General features: G+C 36.7%; 2 pseudogenes; both read right to left on the bottom strand.

Moving 5' to 3' along the window:
• LOC119507780 overlaps window positions 1-21,934 on the bottom strand; it is a 119,040-nt pseudogene extending 97,106 nt beyond the window's left edge.
• A 25-nt stretch (window positions 21,935-21,959) lies between these two features.
• LOC119507779 lies at window positions 21,960-24,924 on the bottom strand (annotated as a pseudogene).
• Between the last annotated feature and the right edge of the window lie 287 nt (window positions 24,925-25,211).

Genomic DNA, 25,211 nt, shown 5'->3' with positions numbered 1-25,211 from the left:
CCTAATTTCATATAGCATATATTCTGTCCAAGATAAACAATCAATGTCTCACATTATCGTTACTTAGCTTTGCAATCATCATCACTCTCAATTTTAAACAATTATCATAGCCCCAAACACCCCAAAGCTCTTATCACCTGCTAATTATTTATCACTAGCATTAGTGGGGTCCTAGTAAGGTATTCCTATTAAATATACTCCAAAGTATGCAATAGGTAGTTTTTCCCAGATACCACTCTGTTGTTAACTCTTTGTACCAGTGTCACACCTTAGAAGTAGATCATGCAAGCAGTTATTTATATTTGTAGTGCTAATCTGTGGGAAACAACCCCTTTCAATCATGTTCACTTTCAGTACAACACAGATACTTATCATCCAATTAACAAATCATCATCACCCCTGTCCATTCCCATACCCTTAAATTCAACCTTGTTAACAGGTCTATTAGGCAGATACATATTAGGTAATCATTCCCCCTTCTCTCGCTTCTGTCTATCTCTAGATCCCCTATATTCTACATTGTAAGACACTGATTTTACATTATTCAGGGAGTTCATATTAGTGATAACATACATTATCTCTCCTTTTGTGGCTGACTTATTTCACTCAGCATTATGTCTTCAGGAGTCATCCATGTTGTCACATGTTTCAGGACTACATTCCCTCTTACTGCTGCATAGTATTCCATCATATGTATATATCACATTTTGTTTATTCACTCATCTGTTGAAGGACACTTGAATTGTTTCCATCTTTTGGCAATTGTGCATAATGCCACTATGAATATTGGTGTGCAAATGTCTGTTCATGTCACTGCTTTCAGATCTTCTGGGTATGTACTGAATATTGGAATTGCTGGATCATAGGGTAACTAGATATTTCGTTTTCTGAGGAACCACCAAATTGTCTTCCAGAGCAGCTGTAACAGACATTCCCACCAGCAGTGGATAAGAGTTCCAATTCCTCCACATTCTTTCCAGCATTTGTATTTTCCTGTTTGTTTAATGGCAGCCATTCTTATTGGTGTGAGATGATAACTCATTGTGATTTTGGTTTGCACTTCCCTAATAGCTAGTGAAGGTGAATATTTTTTCCTGTGTTTTTTTAGCCATTTGTGTTTCTTCTTTGGAAAAATTTTTTTTCTTATTTTTTGCCCATTGTATAATTGGGCTATTAGTATTACTGTCCTTGAGTTGTAGAATTTCTTTATATATTCAGGTTTTCAGTCTCTTATCATATATATGGTGTTCTGGTTTGCTAATGCTGCCATTTTGCAAAACACCAGAAATGGATTGGCTTTTATAAAGGGGGTTTATTTGGTTACAAAATTACAGTCTTCAGGCCATAAAATGTCCAAGGTAAGGCAACAGTAATAGGGTACCTTCACTGGAGAAAGGCCATTGGCATTAGAAAAACCTCTGTTAGCTCGGAAGGCATGTGGCTGGCATCTGCTTACTCCCAGGTTGTGTTTCAAAATGGCATTCTTCAAAATGTCAGCATCTGCTTTCAAAGGCTGTCTTCAAATGTGTCCCTACATTGCAGCATTAAGCTCCTTCTGTTTGTCAGCTCTTTTATATGGTGCCAGTGATTTAATTCACCCCAGAGTGGGTGGGGTAACACCTCCATGGAAATTATCCGATCAAGGTCTTGCCCACAGTTGATTGAGTCACATCTCCATGGAAACACTCAATAAATAGGTTCCAACCTAATCAACCCTAATACGTCTGCCGCCACAAGATTGCATTAAAGAACATGGCATTTCGGGGGACATAATACATCTGAACCAGCACATATGGTTTCCAAATATTTTCTCCCATTGAGTTGTGTGCCTCTTCACCTTTTGACAAAGTCCTTTGAGATGCAGAAGCTTTTGCTTTTAAGGACCACCCATTTATCTATGTTTTCTTTCATTGCTTATGCTTTGGGTATAAGGTTTAAGACGCTACCTTCTATTATTAGGTCTTGAAGATATTTCCCTGTATTATCCTGTAGGAGTTTTATGGTACTGGCTCTTATATTTAAGTCTTTGATCCTTCTTGAGTTAATTTTTTATAGAGTGTGAGGTAGGGGGCCTCTTTCATTCTTTTGGATATGGACATCCAGTGCTTCCAGCTGCATTTGTTGAAGAGATTATTCTGTCCCAGTTCAGTGGATTTGGTACCCTTGCCAAGAATCAGTCTATCATAGATCTGGGGGCCTATTTCCAAACTCTCAATTCAATTCCATTAATCAATATGTGTATCTTTGCGCCAGTACCATGCTGTTTTCACCTCCATGGCTTTATAGTAGGCTTTAAAGTCAGGAAGTGTAAGTCCTCCCACTTCATTCTTTTTTAGAATGTTTTTGGCAATTCAGGGCCCCTTTCTCTTCCAAATAAATTTCATAACTATCTTTTCCAAGTCTGCAAAGTAGGTTGTTGGAATTTTGATTGGAATTGTGTTGAATCTGTAGATCAGTGGGGGTAGAAATGACATTTTCATAACGTTTAACTTTCCTATCCATGAACATGGAATATCTTTCTACCTATTTAGGTTCTTTTTTATGTCTTTCAGTAAAGTTTTGTATTTTTCTATGTAGAGGTCTTTTGCATCCATGGTTAAGCTTATTCCTAGATACTTGATTCTTTTAGTTTCTATTGTGAATGGAAATTTTTGCTTGATTGCCTCTTCAGTTAGGTCATTACTAGTGTATAGGAACATTACTGGCTTTTGTGCATTAATCTCGTATCCTGCCATTTTGCTTAATTTTTTTATTAGCTCATGTAGCTTTGCCATTGATTTCTCAGGGTTTTTCAAATATAGGATCATGATGTCTGCAAATATGTCAGTTTTACTTCTTCCTTTCCAATCTGGATGCCTTTTACTTCTTTTTCTTGCCTAATCGCTCTGGCTAGAACTTCCAGTGCAATATTGAATAATAGTGATGATAGTGGGCATCCTTGTTTCATTTCCAATCTTAGGGGGAAGGCTTTCAGTCTCTCACTGTTGAGTACTATGCTGGCTGTGGGTTTTTCATATATGCCCTTTATCATATTGAGGAAATTTCCTTCAATTCCTACCTTTTGAAGTGTTTTTATCAAAAAAAGATGCTGAATTTTTTTGAATGCTTTTTCAGCGTCTATCGAGATGAACATTTGATTTTTCCCTTTCAGTTTGTTAATGTGTTGTATTACATTGATTGATTTTCTAATGTTGAACCACCCTTGCTTGCCTAGAATGACCCCTCTTGGCCATGGTATATGACTCTTTTAATGTGCCTGTCGATTTGCTTTGCAAGTATTTTGTTTAGAATTTTTGCATATATATTCATATAGGGAGATAGGCCTGTAGTTTTCCTTTCTTGTCATATCTTTATCTGGTTTTGGTATTAGAGTAATATTAGCTTCATAAAATGAGTTAGGTAATATTCCTTTTTCTTCAATTTTTTGAAAGAGTTTGAGGAGGATTGGTGCCAACTCTTTTTGGAAAGTTTGGTAAAATTCCCCTGTGAAGCCTTCTGGCCCTGGGCTTTTCTTTTTAGGAAGATTTTTGATGACTGACTGGATCTCTTTACTTGTGTTTGGTTTGTTTTTGAGGTCTTCTGTTTCTTTTCAGGTCAGTCTAGGTTGTTCATGTGTTTCCAGGAAACTGTCCATTTCCTCTAAGTTGTCTAGTTTGCTGGTGTACAGTTGTTCATAGTATACTCTTATGATTTTTAAAATTTCTTCAGGATCCATAGTAATGACTCCTTTCTCATTTCTGACTTTGTTTATTTGGGTCTTCTCTCTTTTTGACTTTAGTTGAGGGTTTGTCAATCTTGTTGATCTTCTCAAAGAATCATATTTTGGTTTTACTTATTCTCTCTATTGTTTTGTTTTGTTTTTTCCTCCAGGTCATTTATTTCTGCTTTAATCTTTGTTATTTCCTTTCTTATACTTGTTTTAGGTTCAGTTTGCTGTTCATTCTCTAGCTTCTTCAGTTGTTCACTTAGATCTTTGGTTTTAGCTCTTTATTCCTTTCTAATGTATACAGTTAGAGCTATAAATTTCCCTCTCAGCACTGCCTTGGTTGCATCCATAGTTTTTGATATGTTGTTCTCATTTTCATCCATCTCTTAGTTATTTACTGATTTCTCTTGCAATTTCTTCCTTGAACCATTGATTGTTTAGAAGTGTGTTGTTTAACCTCCATATATTTGTGAATGTTCTGGTTCTTTGGTGGTTATTGATTTCCAGCTGCATTCCATTGTAGGCAGAGAATGTGCTTTGAATAACTTCAGTCTTTTTAAATTTGTTGAAACTTCTTTTGTGCCCCAGCATATGGTCTATCCTGGAGAATATTCCATAAGCACTAGAGAAGAAGGTATATCCTAGTAATTTGGGATGCAACAATCTATATATGTCTGTTAAGTCTAACTGATTTATCACATTGTTTAGGTTCTCAATTTCCTTATTGGTCCTCTTTCTAGTTCTAATTATAAAAGAGTGCTATATTGGAAGTCTCCTGCTATCATTGTAGAAATATCTATTGCTCCCTTCAGTTTTGCCAATGTTTGTCTCATGTACTTTGGAGCTCCTTGATGGTTCATAAACATTTATGATTTTTACTTCTTGATGAATTGTCCCTTTTATTAAATATAGTGTCCTTCTTTGTCTCTTATCACATCTTTGCATTTAGAGTATATTTTTTTCTGATATCAATGTAGCTACTTCTGCTTTCTTTTTGCTGCAGCTTACATAGAATATTTTTTTTCCATCCTTTCAATGTCTTTGTGTTGCTGGGTCTAAGATGAGTCTTTTGTAAACAGCATATCAATGGATCATATTTTTTAATCCATTCTGCCAGTCTGTATCTTTTAATTGGGGAATTTAATCCATTCACATTCAAAGATATTACTGTAAAGGCAGTTATTGAACCAACCATCTTATCCTTTGGTTTTTATTTGTCAGATCTATTATTTCCCCCTCTCTTTTTTCCCCTTTGATACCCCTACTAACACTCTTCAGTTCTGTGCTCTTTCCAAACCTCTCTCTGCTTTTTTTATTTTTTTTTTCCTGACAATAGAATGCCCTTTAATATTTCTTGCCAGTCAGGTCTCTTGTTAACAAATTCTCTCAGCATTTGCTTTTCTGTGAAAATTTTAAACTCTCCCACACTTTTGAAGGAGAGCTTTGCTAGTTAGTGAATCCTTGGCTGGGAATTTTTCCCTTTCAGCATCTTAAATATGTCATACAACTGCCTTCTTGCCTCCATGGTGCCCATTGAGTAGTCAGTACTTAGTCTTATGTGGTTTCCCTTATATGTGGTGAATCTCCTCTCTTGCTGCTTTCAGGACTTTCTCCTCTTCAACATTTGACAATTTGATTACTGTGTGTCTCAGAGTGGGTCTATTTGAATTTATTCTATTTGAAATTCATTGGGCTTCTTAAATTTGCATATTTATGTCTTTTATAAGGGTTGGGAAGTTTTCTCCAACAGTTTCCTTGAATACTCTAGCCCTTTACTTTTCTCCTTCTGGGACATCAATGATTCTTATATTTGTGCACTTCATATTGTCCATGTGCTAGTTTGCTAATGCTGCTGGAATGCAAAACACCAGAGATGGATTGGCTTTTAAAAAAGGGGGTTTATTTGTTTACACAGTTACAGTCTTAAGACCATAAAGTGCCCAAGATAACACATCAGCAATCGGGTACCTTACTGGAGGATGGCCAATGGTGTCTGGAAAACCTCTGTTAGTTGGGAAGGCACATGGCTGGTGTCTGCTCCAAAGTTCTGGTTTCAAAATGTCTTTCTCCCAGGACATTCCTCTCTAGGCTGCAGTTCCTCAAAAATGTCACCCTTAGTTGCACTTGGGATATTTGTCCTCTCTAGCTTCTCCAAAGCAAGAGTCTGCTTTCAACAGCCATCTTCAAACTGTCTCTCATCTGCAGCTCCTGTGCTTTCTTCAAAGTGTCCCTCTTGGCTGTAGCTCCTCTTCAGAATGTCACTCTCAACTGCACTGAACTCCTTCTGTTTGTCAGCTCATTTATATGGCTCCAGTGATTTAATTTTGGCCCACCTTGAATGGGTGGGGACACACCGCCATGGAAACTATCCAATCAGAGTCATCAGCCACAGTTGAGTGGGGCATATCTCCACAGAAACACTCAAAGAATTACAATCTAATCAACACTGATACGTCTGCCCACACAAGATTACTTCAAAGAACATGGCTTTTTCTGGGGGACATAATACATTCAAACCAGCACATTCCATCATTTCCCTGAGATCCACTTCAAATTTTTTTTTCTCCATTTTTTTCTTTCATAAAAGGTTGCTGTGCCAGTTTGAATGTTATGTCTCCCAAAATGCCATTATTGTTGATGCAGTCTTGTGTGGGCAGACGTATTTGTGTTGATTAGATTGTAAGTCTTTGAGTATTTCCATGGAGATGTGATCCACCCAACTGTAGGTGATAACTCTGATTGGATAATTTCCATGGGGGGGGGTGGCCATGCCCATTCAGTGTGGGCCTTGATTAGTTTAGTAGAGCACAATATAAGCTCAGACAGAGGGATCAAGCTTGCTACAGCCAAGAGGAACACTTTGAAAAATGCATAGGAGGTGAGAGAGGAGCTGCAGCTTTCGGAGACATTTTGGAGATGGCCTTTGAAAGTAGACATTTGCTCCAGAGAAACTAAGAGAGGGCAAATGCCCCAAGAGCAACTAAGGGTGACATTTTTGAGGAGCTGCAGCCTAGAGAGGAACATCCTGGGAGAAAGCCCTTTTGAAACCAGAACTCTGGAGCAGATGCCAGCCACGTGCCTTCCCAGCTAACAGAGAGGTTTTCCGGAGGCCATTGGCCATCCTCCAGTGAAGGTACTCAATTGTTGATGCCTTATCTTGGACACTTTATGGCCTTAAGACTGTAACTTTGTAACCAAATAAATCCCCTTTGTAAAAGCCAATCCATTTTTGGTATTTTGTGAAAAGGCAGCATTAGCAAACCAGAACAGTCACATTCAATTGACCTGTCCTCTGGTTCACTTATTCTTTCTTCTGCCTCTTCAAATCTGCTGTTGTGTGTGTCTAGTATGTTTTTAATTTGATCTACAGTTTCTTTTATTTCTATAATGTCTGATATTTTTCTATTTACTCTTTCAAATTCTCCTTTATGTTCTTCTAGAGTCTTCTTGATGTCCTTTGTGTCTTTAGTCAACCCACTGAAGTTGTTTTGGAGATCTGTATGTAGTTCTTTGATTAGTTGTTCCAAGTTCTGTGTCTCCTCTGGCTTTTTAATTTGGTCATTTGCTTGTCCATATCTTCTTGGATCTTCATATGCTTTGTGACTTTTTTGTTGACTTTGGGGCCTTTGCTTATCTTGATATGGTTATTTTAGGAAATGTAGGAATATTTGGACATTTATATAGAATTTGGCAGAACCACAGATTGCTGGAATTCGCTTTCCTTGTCTTCCCAGCATATGTCACTCTTGAGCCACCTCTTCCCCTTAGGTCTGCTTTTCCCCAACTGTGGCTGCCTTCTGGGCATGGCCCATACCATGTGGAAATCCAATCAGTGCAGCAGTTCTCCATGTGCACTGGGGACTGCCAGTCCTGGCAGTGGGGTTTTGGGCCCTGTGCTTAAGGGCACAGTGAGTCTGGTGATTTCCAGGCCTCTGAATGGATCACTCTTGGGCTGGGGGACTAAACGTCATCTTTCCCAGACCTCAGCCAGCTCAGAAGTGCCCTACTTTTACTTAGCTCTCAAGGTCCCTGCCCACCATGTGCCCATGAAACTCTGGGATGAGGGAAGAGCTCCTGGTGCTTCTGTGTGGCACCCTTGCTTACCCTGCTTCTCACCCATCCACACTGTGGGCTTTCATAGAGAAAGAGTAAGTGCACCAAGTTTTCTGTTTGTAGTCAACACAGGTCTGCTAGTTCCCAGGTTTCTCAAGGGAGCTCCCAGCAACAGGGCTGAGAAGGGTTAGCTCCCAGCTAATTGGTGAGATGGGTGTATGGGAGTGGAGAGCCTCTTCCTCCCCTGCTTGGCTGGCCAGCTTGCACCTGCCAGCTCCAGTGTTGGTTCCAGCTGAATAAACTCACGCTGTCCTTTCAGACATTTTTCTGCTCTTTCCAACCAAGTCCCCACTATATATTGTAGAGGTTCTTCTCTGGCCACTCATACTCTGGAACCACTGTCCTGGTTGTTTTCTATGTTTTCCCTAGTTATTCCTTGGGGGAGAAGTTTGCTCTGCCTCTTCTATTCTGCCATCTTCCTGGAAGTCTTCCTATTGTATTTTATTCTTTTTGTATGTGAAGTCTTAATAGTCTGGTGTGAATTCATGCATACAGCAATTGAGTGCTCAGTAGTACGTGCCCTGATGGCTACTGTACTGGGCAGAGCAGCTTTCTTCCCTCATTTTTGAAAGATGTATTTGCTGGATATATAATTCTTGGTTGACAATTTTTCTCTTTGAGGACTTTAGTTATGTCCTCTCATGGCTTTCTTTCCTCCCTGGTTTCTTATGAGAAATCAGTGTTTAATCTTATGGACAGTCCCTTGTATTTGACTTGTTGATTCTTTCTTACAGCTTTAAGAATTCTATTTCTATCTTTGGCATTCAACATTTTGATTATAATAGGCCGTGGCATGGGTCTATTTGGGTTTATCCTGTTTGGAGTTCATTGAGCACCTTGGATGTGTATATTCATGTCCTTTATTAAATTTTGAATTTTTCAGCTATTATTTCTTTGAATATTTTGTTTGCTCCTTTCTCTCTTCTCCTTCTGGGACTCCCACAGTGAGTATATTGGTATGCTTTATGGTATCCCATAGGTTTCTCAGGTTCTGTTCACTTTTCTTTATTCTTTCCTCTTTCTGTTCCTCATACTGGAAGATTTCAATAGTCTTATCTTCAAATTCACTGATTCTTTCTTTTGCCAACTCCAATCTGCTGTTGAACCCTTCCAGGGTCTTTTTAATTCAGTTACTGTAGTCTTCAGCTCTGTTTCCTCCCTTTAAATAATTTCCATCTCTCTACTGATATTCTTTGTGTTCATCTGTTGTTTAGCGGATTTCCTTTAGGTCTTTGTCCATATTTTCTCTTAGCTCTTTAAGCATATTTAGGACCTTTTTTGAAGGCCTTTTTCTGCTATGCCCTAAATATGGTCCTCTTCATTGATGGTTTCTAATGCTTTACTTTTTCCCCTTTGCCTAGGCTATCACTTCCTTTGTTGAAACCTGGATATGTTGATATTTTAATGTGTTGCTGAAATTTAGATTCTGAGATGTCTGTTCCTCAAGCTTTTATCCAGCTAGCATTATGACAGATCTTTTATTGAATGCCTGGAGCTAACAAATATAAAATAAGGAGAAAAGGAAACACCTTTCCCAGTCTTTGCAGATTGACCTCTATAAGTGATTTCATTCAGGGTTTAGCTATACAATGAGTTTGGAGAATAACTCCAGGCCAAAGTGTAGGGCCTCCCTGATCCTTTCTGTGCATGTGTTTTTTTCTAGGACATGTGCATGTAGCCCTAGGAATTTCTCCATTTGCACAGATATGAATGTCCTCTCTTCCCTAGGAAATAATTTCTCACAGTAGTGGGCACTGTACTGTACATCCTATAGCCAGCAATCCCTTGCCCTAGGAAGCCACTTGACTGCTCTCCCACAGCATTTATAGGAGAGCCCTGTGAGCTGTTGTGTAAATATGGGGTGAGTTCCAGGATAATGAGTCCCTCAGGCCACCACCAGATAGATTGGGCCAGACATACCTGCTCCCAGTAGGTGCATGAGGGTTACCCTGTTTCCTCTGGAACCACAATCAGGGATCTATACTGGGAAGCACTGCTGGCTCCACTCTGAGCTGGTGAGGGGTTAGAGTAGGGACAGCCAGGGCACTGTGAGATTTTACCACTTTTAAGTAAACTTTTTCTTGATTTGGCTTTTGCTCTATTCCTGCAGTCCTTTACTAGTTTTCTAGAGCTTTGAGAAAGATGTTTCTGCCAGTTCTTGCTGGTTGTTCAAAGTTTTGTGGGGACAGAACCCTGAAGTGTCTCCTCTACCATCTTATTAGGGTCAATGTTGACTATTTTTATTTTTATAAACAATGCCTAAGAGAATATTGTTATGCATATATTTTTGGTACATGTTTATTTTGCAGCATAGAATACTAGAAGTGAAAGATCTAATTGTAGTGAAAATGCATTTAAAATTGTAATTAGTACCACAAAATTGCCTTTCAAAAATCTTACTAGGATTATGTGAGAATACCCCATTTCCCAAGTCTTCATTAAGGCAGACATTAGTCATTGGGGCTATGAAAAATTTTTGGATACTTTTTCTATCTTTTGGTAATCATACACATTTGAATCCCCTCTTCCAAAGTGGAATTTAAACAAATACACACACAAAAAACTATATTTCCCAGTTTCCTCTGTAGCAATGAAACTGCCAGTTAGAATCACTCACGTGAAACTTTGATCAGAAAATAATCACACAAGGGAAAAGGCTAAGCACAAAGCATCCCTTTCACTGGCACCGGAGGTGGCAAAGACAGTGTGTTTTAAGGTCTGACATGGCAACAACTCCCTCATCAGGCCAGTTCAGAAGCATTGCTCTGGGAATTATTCTAAAATTCTTAACCAAAAGACTGTTACTTCAGATATCCTAATTTTCTGAGAATTTAATAGTTATTAACAAATCTCTTTTCTGTTTAAATTAGTTACAGTAGATTCTGTTGTCTGCAACTAAAAACTCTGAGTAACAAAAACCTTAACAAATAGTACCTTTGAAATTTTTGCCAATTTATGGGAAACTTGTATTTTATTATTATTCAGATACCTAAACATTGACTTTTTATATATTTTAGTGGAAGCCATGTCTGGATGTGGTATTATTAGGGCTTTAGTTTGTTTAGGGGCAAATTGGCACCCCTCTAGTACCTCACCCCCTTTTATCATTCCTTTAATAGCATTATTTTTATTAAAGCATTCTGATTTCTCTCTCTTCTCATTTCTTTACTCATTTAAAGCTAAGGTGCTTAATTATTCATTGGAAATCACTGAGATGTAATAGTTTTCATCTTTATTGCATTATAAAATTGACATGCAACTATTCCTTCTGTCTGTGACACAGAAGATTTGCCCCCATCCTTGGAGTTTTCACAGAGATATTTTGTACAAAATCATTTGTAAGGAACTCTAGCTGTTCTTTATTTGTTAACTGAATGCAATTTTATACTGAATATATTGGTAAAACATTGTATCATCCGTTGTTGAAGAACATGGGTTTGATAATCCTCCTTCTCTGTCACTCTGCTAAAATCTTTCCGCCAATATGATGGATATTTTCCCAGTGTGCAAAAAATTGAAGTATGTTTATATGGAAATCTTGAAGCACTGTTCAGTATGAATGTACTAATTAGGTGGAAACCTGTCATTTTCAATGGTAAAAATCAATCCATAACTTTTCATTAAGCATGAGGTAATCCTAGGAAATATAATTGCATGTTTTTTTTCCCCAAGTTGTACATGAGAAATTTTTCAGAAAATCAAATCATTGAGCAAACTAACATAAATATTTACTAATTATAATTATTATTTTAAGTATAATGTTTTTTAAAAAAGAAAAAAATAGGTTAGATTGCAGGCTGCAAGTCCTGAAGATGCTTTTTAATTCATCTCCAGATGCATTTGTTTTAACAATGTATTAAATTAGAGTACACTGGTAAATGTGTTTGATAAAAAATATCTAATTCTTTATTCAACTTTAAGATCTCCAAATGAAATAAATGATCTGTTTACATGCATCATTACAACATCTGGTTCCATGTGAGAACCCAATATAGAATCGACTAATTTTCATCTATGTCTATTCATCATTCTTAACTCATTTTCTAATAAATAATGAAAACATAGGACCTTTAGCAAGCATTAGTTGAGAGCTTGTTCTCCCTAACTATAAAATAAAATGGAACAAAAGAGCCCAGCAACATTTTTACCTAAGAAAATCAATTGCCAGTCAATTCCATTGTGCCATTCCCATTTTACAGAGAGGAAAAAAGGGGGAAGGGGCAGAGTATGAAGTTTAAAGACCCTTTTGGAATTACAATTGGGTTTCAATATTCCAGAGATTTGATTTTGTTGCCTAGGAAAATAAGTAAAGTTTCCAAAGGGTTATTTCCCTTCCCATCTTAGAATCCAGGATTGCACTCAATGTTAGCATCCCCCAGGATTGATGAATTCACTTAAGCAGCTATTATGCTAACTGGGAGGAAAAGGTACAAATAATCCAAAACATTAAATAACTTAATATATCTTAGGTATGGAAATAAAATTATGTGCAGTAAAACCAAAAGCCCAATGCATTACAAAAGCTTTAGACAGCATAAATTAAACCGTTTTTTCCTCTTCAAAAAAAAAAAAAAGTGTTAGAAATCATCTCTTAGCAAAGATCAAAGGGAAAAATGATTTTGTGGTTGTCTTATTTTAATAAGTATGAGCCAGGCAGTATTCAAAGCTACCTCCTACTCAATTTTTAGCCTATCACTTTTTCTAATCCTCTGGGCTGGTTTAGTTCTCCTGTTAAAGACTCACCGTGATACCTTCAACTTCTTTGCATAATTATTTGTAATTGTGTGTTTTATGATTATACTGTAAATGCCAGGAGGAGCGGTGACCCCTGTCGCTTTCTAAGCAAATAAAAGGTTCTCAGTAAATATTTGTTAAGTAAAAGAACAGGCCCATCTTCCTGGAGCATCAATGTTACTCAAAGAGTTGGGGTATTTTAAAATTAAAAGAAGCACAGTTTTATCATGGAATGAATCACAAAATTCATGTGGATTTTCAAGATAAAATTGAAAACTTCCCCCAGGGGTCATGTGCACTTTCCTCTGCCATTAATTATTATGTTAAAGGAAAATTTACTGGTGTGTTAATGTGGTGGATTTGAGGGTGACACACCAAAGGTCAGGTAATTGATGCTAAGTTCAAATATTTCATCCTAAAAGAAGTGACCTACCTCTTCCCTTCCATGGAGAAAACAAGGAGAGCCAGAGTAATAAAGTGAAAAGTATGCCTTGGACAAGTTATTTTAATGGCTTTGGGCCTCAGGGTATCCAGCTGCAAAATGGAAGCTTTAGATTGGATCATCTTCAATGGTCCCTGAACCTTAAAAAATTCTTTTGTTTGTGAACTCTTGGGTTTTTGGCCTACTATCATTCTTACACCTAAAAGAGGAAAAAGGAAGTAAGTAAACTGTCATATTTCTTTTTTTCTTTCTTAAGCTTCTAAGTGTTGCATTTGTCTTTTGAATTACATCTGAAAACTTTGTGTAGTTGTTATTTCCCTTTTCATGAACTTGTAGACCCATTCATATGTCAAAAAGAAAAGTAGAATCAACATCAAACCACAGAAGAACATTTTTATGGATCAGCCAGTCAGTATTATAAGTTGAGATGCTACCATATATTTCATCATCACAAGCAAATGTAATGGAAAATATTGATTTCAAGTGCTAACATTTAAAAAGGGAAAGTATATTTTATTAGCATCCCTCTTCCTATCTTATCTTCTTACCCTCTTTTTCTTTCTTTGGACTTGACATTTTACCTTTTTATCAAATACTTTTGCAAGCTGTGTGTGTAGTAACTATTCTAACATTAATATAATCCCTCAGGGATGGTTAGATGAAACAGTTGCTATGCCTCTGTACCAACCAAAGGTTTTCTGAATACAAATAAAAGTCAGTGTCAGGTTTGGGTCTGTTATGTACACCAGAAAAGCCTATGTTCTTTTAATCCAGTCTTGTGGGAACAGATCCATTGTGGGTGGGGCCTGTAGACTAGGTTGTTTCCGAGGAGATGTGGCCCTGCCTGTTTAAGGTGGGCTTAATCCCTTGCTGGAGTCCCCTATGGGAGGATAAAGGGCAGCAACATTTTGGAGAGAGCTCAGAAAAGCTGAGAGAGACAGAAGCCCAAAGACATTTTGGAGAAAACCATTTTGAAACCAGAACCCCGGAGAATAAGGACCAGCAAACTCTAGCCATGTGCCTTCCGGTGTGACAGAGGAACCCCGGATACCATTGGCCTTTCCTCAGAGAAGGTATCTACCTCATAATGCCTTAATTTGTAAATTTTTATGGCCTTAGTACTGTAAATTTGCAACCTAATAAGTCCCTATTGAGAAAGCCAATGTATGTCTGGTATATTGCATTCTGGCTGCTTTAGCAAACCAAAACAGTCAGTGTGGTGCCAAATACTGATAAAAATAAATTGTTGATATTGGAAGCAAAGGAAACTAATGTAAAAGAACAATTACACTCTTCCAAGTCCATGTGTATTTCCTTGTGGTTGCCTTGTTCAATAAAGTTCTATAAAAAAATTACTTGTTTTGTTCTTATGTTGTCTTATAACTAAATGCCTATAATATGTATCTGTTATAAATGTAACATTGAGATTTCAGTGCTGCTTGTAAATAATCATAAAAATAAATAATAAAATAATTAATAAGGATGCATGCAAAGAGCTTCTATGGTATTCCCATACATACCCTAAAGCATGGCAAAATAAGGAATTAAAATCAGGACTCCTAGGCTCAAAAGTCTGATAATCCGAAGTGTTTGTAAGACTACTGGAAATGGAAACTCAAATACTCTGCTGGTGGGAGTACAAAATAGTACAATCATTTTGGAGAGAAATTGGACAATTATCCAGTAAAGTTAAAGATGCAAACACCTACCACCCAGTATTTCACTCCTAGGTGGATATCCTAGAAAAACACTTATACATGTACATAAGAAGTCGTGTTTGTAATAGCAAAGCAAAACAACAACAACAACAGAAAGTAAGGGAGCACTAAATGTTATTGATAAAGAAGTGGATTAACTCTGAAATACTTATAAAATGGAATACTACATAGCAGTTAACACAGATTGATCTATATGCATTAAGTTGGATAGAACAACATTTAGTAAAAAAAAAAAAGCAAATAACAAAATGCAAAATATTAAGTGGACCATTTTTGTAAAATTTTAAATCACAAACAGTAATGTAATATATGGCTTATGGATATCTACTAAAATATAAAGTCATGGATTGGAGGGATACATACCAACTTCCAAGGAGAAACTGATTATGGGGAGGGAAGGAGGAAAGTGGGACTGGGGAGGGATACAAAGTTATTTCACCTTTCTGTGTAATGTTTTATTTTGTCTTTGTCAAAACCAATTTTAGAAACGTGGTAAAATTTTAATAGTTAATTCTGGGATAAGGACACATGGATGTTTTTATCCTATGTACATTTCTGTATAAATTGCTTTTCCAATTCAGAAAAAAACAAAACCTCAGCCACATTTGGTCATTCAGTGCAAATGGAATATGAATCATTTGAATTTAAGGAACCGAGGCTCTATCTATAAATTGTTTAATGCTCGGCATTTTATTCATTTACAATGTTTATACTGGGTTAGTAAACTAGGGGCTTTGAAAGGCTTTCCATGGATTGTCAGTTTAATATAGACTCATTTATATGCTTGGTAAATGTGGCCAAACTAAAGTTTTAAACATCTGTTTACACAAGGTACACAAACCAGAAAATGTTTCCTTTATTTGTCCATGTTATCCTGTGCAACCTGAATATTAACATCATTTAAAGGATTTTTTTCACTGAGAGCTAGCTGCAGGGTTAATGTTGCTATGTAAATGTATGTCACTTGAATGCTATTTTGAAACAACTTATGTATCCACACTAAGTGCAGAACGGAGAGAATTTTAGTCCAGAGGGTCCCATTTAAGTGTAAGCAACAGAAACTCAGTTTTCATGCTGTGGAATTTGAATTGTCTCATATTTCCTGCAAGTGCAAACCATCTTGTCTTTTTTCGAAGGTGATGTGACGTTAACAGTCAGCTGGGAGCTGGAAGAGAACATGGGGAAGGAGGGCAGGTGGGAATGAAATTTGGCCTAAGATAGGCAGGGGTTCCAAATTCTGGCTAGCTCACTTTATGCAGACGAACTCACTTTATGCAGACCACCAGGAACCATAAGAGTAATCCCTCATGGACTGGGTGAGGATTAAATGGGATCCTATATGTAGATTTCAGCATGCTGCTGAGACACGTGGACACTCGGGTGATAGTCCTTGCATTCCCACCACAATCTAAAGGGCCTGAGTCCCTCTGTTCCCTTTTGGCAACAACAAAGCCATTTCTACCTAGAAAAGAATTCAACAAGTTGTTTGTGCCTCTTTGATGTGCCTGCTGCTTGCTGTCAAGGGGTAGGAGATAAGGAGCAGTTGGAGCCTTCATGGAGAATATTAGGAATGAGTTTTACCAGGGATTTTCCCCTCCTTTTTTCCTTTCTCCTTTGTTAATTGTTTAGTTAGGGGTTTTGTCCCTTTTATTTTTTATACTTTTTAGTATTTCTTTGAGGGGAGTATGTTTTACAAGGGCCAAAAAATCCTCATTGCCATCTCATTCTTCTGACACTTCTCTTCTGCCCACTCGTAGTTTCATACTTCTGTTTCTCATTTTCCCCTTCTAAAGACTTCATCCCATATTTCATTAACAATGGACAATTTTGTTCATCTAGCACTGTGCTGGAAACAATATACTAATAGACTGCTCCTTCCTTAGATGTTTGCTGATAATGGCTTAAGTCTGTTACCTTTCCCAGAATAAGGGAAAGAAAGGTAGTATTTTAATAGTGAATGATTCCTCAAACCTTCATGAATTGCTAATCCTGGAATTTCAGTGTTGTGGCAGGATGGCAAGCTAGTTACTTTGTGCCCATAGCCTAATTTACACACCATTCAAACAATGCCATGTAGATGCCAAACACTTCTCTCTACTTTAAGGTTGTCATCGATTGTTGCTTCAACCCAGATGACATGCAAGTCCCCTTCTCAAGGCCATGGTAGACCTCACTAATTGATCACGCACTCTTTCTGGCAGAAATTCACTGTGACCCACAATTCTTCCTGACATAGTACTCCAGGCTGCAACTATCAATCTTAGCTGATAAAGAAATGGAAACCTATTTGCCCTGATTGGCTTAAAATGTATTTGTTGTTTTTCAGTTGAAAGAAAGAGAGATTTAAAAAATTGTGCATTTAGAGAAGAATTAGAAAAATTAGAAACTATGGGTTCTGCTTTAGTTTTAGCTAGTACCGCAATATATTGGAGACCTTAGAATAAACTTACACATGTAAAGTAATAGGATATAGTAGAACACAAATAATATATATATATATATATATATATATATATATATATATATATTTTTTTTTTTCCCTCCAAATGTTGGAATGGGTATTTAATGATTAGGGTAGTAAGAAGGAAGATTACTTTTATTAAAAGATAATAAATTTATAAAGCCATTTACTCTTCCTAATGAGCTCTCATAATGTTTTAGTTTTCTGTTTTGTTCTGATTTTTTTGTTTGTTTTTAAGCTAGTTTTCAAAGTAGTTTTCTTCTACTCCTAACATGATGCCCTACTGCATTTATTTCTGATGCCATCAATTGGTCAATCAAGAGACATTCTCATGATATCTTCTTGGACAGAATGAATACTATAAGTGAATTTAAACCCAGTGAGGCAGATTTAGAGCTGGATGAATGACACAAGCTTTCATGATGGATTGGATGTGGAAGTCGTGAAGGCCAAAGAAAGAGTCCAAAGTGACCCTGAAGTTTGGGGTCTTGGTACCTGGGAAAAGAGTGGATCCTAATAAATACAGGAAAGTCAGGAGGAGAAAATAGCTGTTCTGAACACAGAGAAAGTGTTCAGATCTAGGCTTGTTGAGTTTGAGGGACTTCTAAATGGAGAATATCTTCTAGGTATTTGATATTGCAAGCTTGGACTTTGAAAGCCTCAGGATAAAGATTTTGAAATCATTGTTCTTTAGGGGATGGGATGGAATGGAATGTTGACCTATTTCAACTTCATTTTTCATTTGAAAAATACTTTGGGCCAGAAAGGGAGAAAAGGTAGATCTGGAGGTTCACTGGGTCACTGAGATTCTGAAAAAACATAAGAGAGTGGTAGCTCCAGCTTGTCTACATGGTGCAGGGGAGGCAACTAACACATGGGAATCTGGTTGGGAGGCAGGGTAATAAGCCTGTGTAAATGATAGTTTACAACAGATTGAAAAAATAGAAGTTTATTTATAGAATGGGAGAAGGAAGTGATGGAGATTGTAGGAGGACTCCTATGGAGCTACCACTATCTTATGCATTACTTAGGTAGAAAGAAGATTTTTTATGATAGTTCATTATTCAGCCTTCACAAGAATTATAAGCTATTTCTCTGTAAAAACATATAAAATCAACAAGTCAATTCACTGAAAGAACTGATCAGAGCATAATTTGTGATTAGATAATGTGTAAAACATTTGATAAAGGCATTACAAGAAGTTAAAAATTTGCTCGGATTTTTCAGCTATGTTGACACTATGGAAGCACAGTTGAGATACAAAGTTATGTTTATTTTAAAGAAAAGGTGACATACCTTGACCAGTGTTCCTTGGAGACTCCAATATTTACCAAGGACATTTGGCAAAAATGGCAATGAAGACATGAGTAGATCTGTGAGATTCATTCTAAGCTGAGTGAGGATTGTTCTAACCCACCCCAGGTGATCCCAGCAAAATGTAAATCTTTGACCCTCCCAAGCTATAAGGGATTTGAATGTTGAAGACGGGCTTGTTCACAGTGACTCATGCTCAGCATGCAAAAAGCTCCCTTAGACAGAAACATTAAATGGACTTTCTTCTTCAGGATTTTTGATACCAACTACAATAGAGACTTTGAATTGACTCTGACCCATGGCAGAAATAAATTTCACATTGTCACTGTGACCCAGAATGCTTCCATGCATGGGCACACCCACACATCAACCATAACAAAAGTTTTATGAAACAGTTCTTAACCTCATTATATGTGCTGCACTTTTGTACTTTCTGTTTCCTTTCCTTGAATTTGTCATGACTCTGTAGATTGGTTTTGTGACCCACAAATAAACTGTAACTTGCAGTTTGAAAAACACTGAGCTGTACAGTGATATTTTCCTATGTACAGTCTATTTCAATCTCCGTTTTTGTTAGTATCTTATGTACCATCAGCACTAACAGCCAACTCTGGTTCTTAGTCTCAGCATATGAGAAACTATATTATCCCCGCAATGATCGTGATTTGTTGTACTAATGGAAATTAGCTTGCTAATGGAGGTCTTCCTTTTTTTTCTTTTTTTTTTTCTTTTTTTTTTGCCTTTTTATCTTTCTATTTAAGATGATATCCTCACCAGAAAAGAGTTAGAGCAAGAGTGGAAAAAATGAGAAGCCAGGTGATTTAGTGATTGCTAAAATATTTGCAAAGAAATTTGGAATAAGCAAGAGTATTGGGTATCTGCAATAGAAATCTATGCATAGTTTAGCACATACCTTTCCAGGTTCTCTGATGCTAGACTTTTATTTCCTACAAGCTATTTTAAAAGTCTGTAATGTGTAGGTAACTGATAGCAATAAAATAATTCTTGTCTAGTAGACATGGATTCTGTCCACTGGAGGCTCTGCCCTCCTCTACCCTCCCTTTCTACCTCCCACCAAAAGCCAGTTTTATAGACATAGATTTACAAGTTCTTTTAAATATTCCTGATCCATAAATATGTCTGTTCTTTAGATTGTTCTTTGAACTGATTACATCCTCTTCCTGGTTCCTTCATGAATAATGAGTTAAATAAAATCTGTAACACCTCTTTCATTTCATATCTGTATGAGATTCATGATTTTACCTTTCCTTGTAAATTCATCCTTTAACATATTCAAAAGATTTTCACTGGAAATGGAAGATTCTGCTACATTAATTCAATCAAACAAGTTTAGTTCTTTCTATAATCAACTCTTTTTTTGGTTGTTTTTCCTCCAGTTTAAGATCTTGCACTTATTACCCCCACAGAGCTTCAACAGCAAACACAAATTAAGTTCCATAATACAATAGCTCCTACTATATTTATATTTATTAAAAAGTCTGCTTTCCCCATTGATGGTTATGCCATTTCTATCATATATCAAATTATTTTTAAAATAAAGAAAAGCTCAGTGATATGGAGGAATATATTTAACATACTGTAAAGCTACAGACATATACTCATGGAACAGAATGAAAAGCCTCAACACAGATTTAGCGTATGTAAGAATTAAGTATATGATTAAGGCAGGTTGGTGGACACATGGTGCCAGTTTCACAGCTGGAGCTCACAGATGGAGATTTGGGGTGAGGAGGTTCCCATTTTGGCCTCAAGTCCAACTCCTGTTTTTCAGTTCAGTTTTGGGAAGACTTATACTTTGGGGATTATTAGGCATGATTTGGCCACCATAAAGTTGATACTTCCAACATTATTTAGCTATTGGATCTTTATGTTTGGTTTTGTTTTTTGTTTTTTTTTTTTTTTGAAGAAAATGTTTTTATTAATCACAACATGCAATTGACATGACATCCTATTAGAATTGAACAAGGATAAATAATGCTGTTAAAAAATTAAATTTCTCTTATCCTTTTTAGAGGAAAATATTATATGTCAGAGCTCTTATTGACCTTAAGGACTGATTTCAGTAAAACCATTTTTTTTTTTTTTTAAGTAAATGGCAGTTAACATACATCTTCAAATGTGCTAAGCAGTTAGAAAGGCAACCATAAAATTTCTAATGATAACAACTGACAGGATTAGGACTGTTTTGTTCAACATTAACAAATGGTAATCTCTCTTAAGCTGTTACATCAATGCTTTTCACTGGTAAGGCAATTGCTTGCTGTGGGTGTCATGATGATTAACAAGTTTCTTCTTAAGTAATAGATAATTGATTGATCAAGATTGAAGTGAGTTTTCTTTCCCAGTTTTCTGTCTTTTGGAGCAGAAGCAAATAACTTTGTCTTGTGAACACAGAGAGGCAAATATTGTGAAATACAGTTGTTGTAATCCTCTGACAACTAAACTAACAATTAAATGGGGCAATGAATCATTTTTAGGAATAATTCTTTGAATTTTTAAAATAACATGGTTTCTGAATATCTTCACAAAATTAGCTGACCATTTTGGTACATGACCTGATAAACCTAACACATTTGATCTGAATTTTGATCTGTTTTTAGTAATTTCTTCTGTGAACTACACTTTGTCCTTAATAAGGGTTAGAATTGTGGTTTCAAACAATTTCTACATATAATACATTTTTGAATAACCTTCCATTTCATTGAACTGAGGTGTTTTTTTTTTTCCACTTATGTGCCTGCAGAAGGTAATTTGAACATACATATACTATACTTGCATATATGTGCACTTCCTTGGCAGCAATGGCCTCTAGAGTAACGTCTGTCAGAAACAGGATATTGTTGGTTGAGTACTCAATGCTGTCTGCAATCTTTTGGTAACTCTCACTCTCCACTTCGTGTCCAATCTTGGTATCAAAGTGACCATCAACAAGCTCAAGAATATCTCCCTCTGTAGAATGCCCAAATAATAGTTTCTGTGCCTCTCCACTCCCTGAAGAAAAGGTATACACCTTCATTCTAGCCTCTCTCCATTTCTTGACTGCTGGAACTACATGGTCAAAGAACGCTGCTTTCATGCGCCCAGCTGTGAATTCCTCCCTCCACATGTGGCCCTGCAGCTGCTTCCACACCTGGCCTTTCGGTCCAGAGACATCTGCCAGCACGTTATCTACCACAGCTTGGATCATCTGTTGCAGGTCATCCATCCCATTTCCAGAAGCTGCAGCAGTCAGGACAGCCCCATCCAGGTGGGAATCCTCTTCAGCTTATTTCCTCAAAAGATCGAGGTCCTGCTGGCACGACTCTTCTTCCCAATGTATCTGCAGTTACTCTTTAACATTTTCTTTTATGTAAGTAAATAAAATGTCCTTCAATATGTAGCAGGATCTCAGTGACTTTTGCGGGCAGCACGGAAAGCAAGACCATTACCCTGCTGGATGCTACTAAGCAATCAGTTTACTGAGAGGCAGGGCGGAGGCGGCGGAGGCAGCTGCTTCTCCAGAACCGCCCTTAGCGTCCGACAGCCCAGCAAGGACTGTGGAGCCGGCAACTCCGTGTGAAGAGGCCACCTCCGCGGACCTGGAAGTGGGGAACGAGGCCTCACAGGATCCTGGAACTTGGGGACTGTTAAGGGCAGGAAGCCAAGAGGGATCTTTATGTTTTTTCAATAACAGTTTTATTGAGACATAATTTACATACCGTAAAATTCACCCCTTCAGAGTGTACTATTCAGTGGTTGTTAGTATATTCACAGAGTGCAGCCATCAACTGTATCTAATTTTAGAACGTACTCATCACCCCCCCAAAAATCTGGTACCCTTTTGCAATCTCTCCCCTTTTTCTCAACTTTCTGTCTTTTTGGAGTTGCCTATTCTGAACATTTATTATAAATGAAATCACCCAACAAGTGGCCGTTCGTGTGTGGCTTTCACTTAGCATAAAGTATTCAAGTTTCATCTGTATTGTAACGTTTGGGAGTCCTTCCTTCCTATTTATGGTTGAATAATATTCCATTGCAGGAATACACCATATTTTGTTTATCCATTTTGTTTATCCATTTATCTGTTGATGGAATTTGAGTTGTTTACACTTTTTGGCTGTTACAAATAATGCTGCTGTGATCATTTATGAACAAGTTTTTGAGTGGACATACGTTTTCACGTCTGTTGAGTACATACCTAAGAGTAGAATAGTAACAAAGCGGTACTCTATTTAACATTTTGAGAAACTGGAATCTGCTTTCCAAAGTGGTTGCACTATTTTGCAGTCCCACCAGCAATATATGAAGGCTCCGATTTCTCCATATCCTTTCCAATACTTGTTATTGTTTTTTTGTTGTTGTTGTTGTTTTGTTTGTGTTTTTTTTTTTTAAGCCATCCTAAAGTTGTGAAGTGGTATCTCATAGTAGTTTTGATTTTAGTATTTCTAATGACATTGAGCATCTTTTCATTTTCTTGGCTCTTTGTACATCTTTGGAGAAATGTTTCTTCAAATCTTTGTCCATTTTTACATTGGGTTATTTATCTTTTTTGTTATTGTTGTTGACTTGTATGATTTCTTTATATATTCTGGATGTTAGACCCTATAAGGTCTATGGTTAGCAAATACTTGCTCCCATTCTGTGGATTGTTTTTTCATATTTTTAGTGGTGTCCTTTGATGCAAAAAAGTTTTTAAGTTTTATGTAGTTCAATGTATCCATATTTTTTATGTTATTATAAACTCTATTTTCTTTTCCCTTTACTAGATTCCAAATTCAAAGATTGACTTAATCCTGTTTATGTTTTAAACCCATTTTTGTCATTTGTTCATGCAACACATTTAGTTAATAACAATGCTATAAATGGGATTTATATTTTACAAATACTTTAATGTGTATAAATTATGAAAAGCATTCATGTATACAAGTTACGAAAAGCATTTGTGCTGCTGATAATTACTATAAGACAGGGATCCAGCTACAACTTAACTAAGATTTCAGAGGAAACAACTATATTTCCCCCCAAATCCCTTCATTATATATATATTTTTTGTAATTAAAAAATTTTTAGAGAAGTTGTGGGTTTACAGAACAATCATGCATTAAAAACAGGATACCAATATACCACTATTATTAACACCTTGCATTAGAGTGGTACATTTGTTACAATTGATGAAAGTACATTTTTATAATTGTACTATTAAATACAGCCCAAGGTTTAAATTAAGATTCACTACTTATGTTGGGCAGTTACATGAATTTTTTTTTAAAATTTTTATTCTAGTAACAAATATATCCCTAAAATTTCCTCTTTCAATGATATTCAAATATTTAATTCAGTGCTGTTAATTACATCCACACTGTTATGCTACCATCATCACCATCAATTTTCAAAACTTTTCCATCACCCCAAATAGAAGCTCTGTACATTTTAAGCCTTACCCCATCCCATCACCTGGTAGTCTATAGTCTGGATTCTGACCCTATGAGTTTGCTTATTCTAATTTTCTCATATCAGTGAGATTATGCAATATTTGTCCTTTTGTGTGTGACATTTCACTCAACATGATGTCTTCAGAGCTTTTATCATGTTGTTGCTTGCCTCGGAACTTCATTCCTTTTGACAACTAAATTATATGCTGTTATATGTATATAACACATTTTACTCATCTGTTCATTGTTTGGTGGGTAATTGGGTTACTTCTATCTTTTTTTTTAAGGTGACTGAGTGGACAATTCTCAATACTCGTGATTAAAGTTTGCTGCAGAAAGCCAGCTCCAATGGAAGATTATGCAGGTTTCGGTTGTCATTCAAATACAGTTCTTCAAGGTTCTCAAATGTACCAATTTCCTCAGGAAGATGAGTAAGTAAGTTCTCACCAAGGCCTAGATGTGTGAGATTGGTTAAGTGACCAATGCCTCTGCGAAGTGGTCAGCTGGTTGATTGTCAAAACAAATTTCTGTAACTCTTTAAGACAAGCAATTTCATTTGGCAAGGATTCTAATTTGTTCTCCTCTAGATCCAACTCTCTTAACTTCCTAAGGTTTCCAAGATGTTGGGGAAGTTTCTTCAGAAGATTGTTTGATGATATTAAGACCTCAAGAGAAACAAGACCAGACACATCCTCAGGGATCTTTGTGAGCTGATTAGAGGCTAAATTCAATTCTACCATACTGGTCAAAGTTCTAAAATCCAATGAAAGTGATGTTAACTGATTGTCCTTCATAGTCTGTTTACTTAATATTTTTACTCTAGAGGAAACTCTGAATGGGATTTTATTGATTTGATTGTGTTCCATGTTGAGAGAATAGATGGTAGAAAACTGAGATGTACCACCTATTGGATATAACTGGAAGCAATTTCTAGCTAGGGTCAAACTACTCCATTTCACAAGACTTGACAAAAGACTCTCTGGCAAGGTAGAAATGTTATTGTTCTCTAGTTTTTTTTCCCACAACTTCAGCTATTTTCATTATTGTAAGATATATCATATATACAAAAAGTTGTTAACTTTTGATGTACAGCTCTACAAGCAGTTATATAGATAATTTCAAAAAATTGTTATGGGTTACAGTTCCAAAGTCTCAGTTCATTCCTCATTATGCAATATAAGGTATATATAGAAAGGTGAAGACTTTGGAAGCACAATTCAATGAGTATCCATAGAACAAATTTCAAAAGATATTATAGGTTACAGTTCCACCATGTCATTTACCTCCTTCC

Source organism: Choloepus didactylus, chromosome 13, assembly GCF_015220235.1.
Source record: "Choloepus didactylus isolate mChoDid1 chromosome 13, mChoDid1.pri, whole genome shotgun sequence".
In the NCBI taxonomy this organism is placed as follows: domain Eukaryota; kingdom Metazoa; phylum Chordata; class Mammalia; order Pilosa; family Megalonychidae; genus Choloepus; species Choloepus didactylus.
The sequence above is the reverse complement of the archived record's forward strand: the minus strand, read 5'-3'. Positions and strand labels throughout refer to the sequence as shown.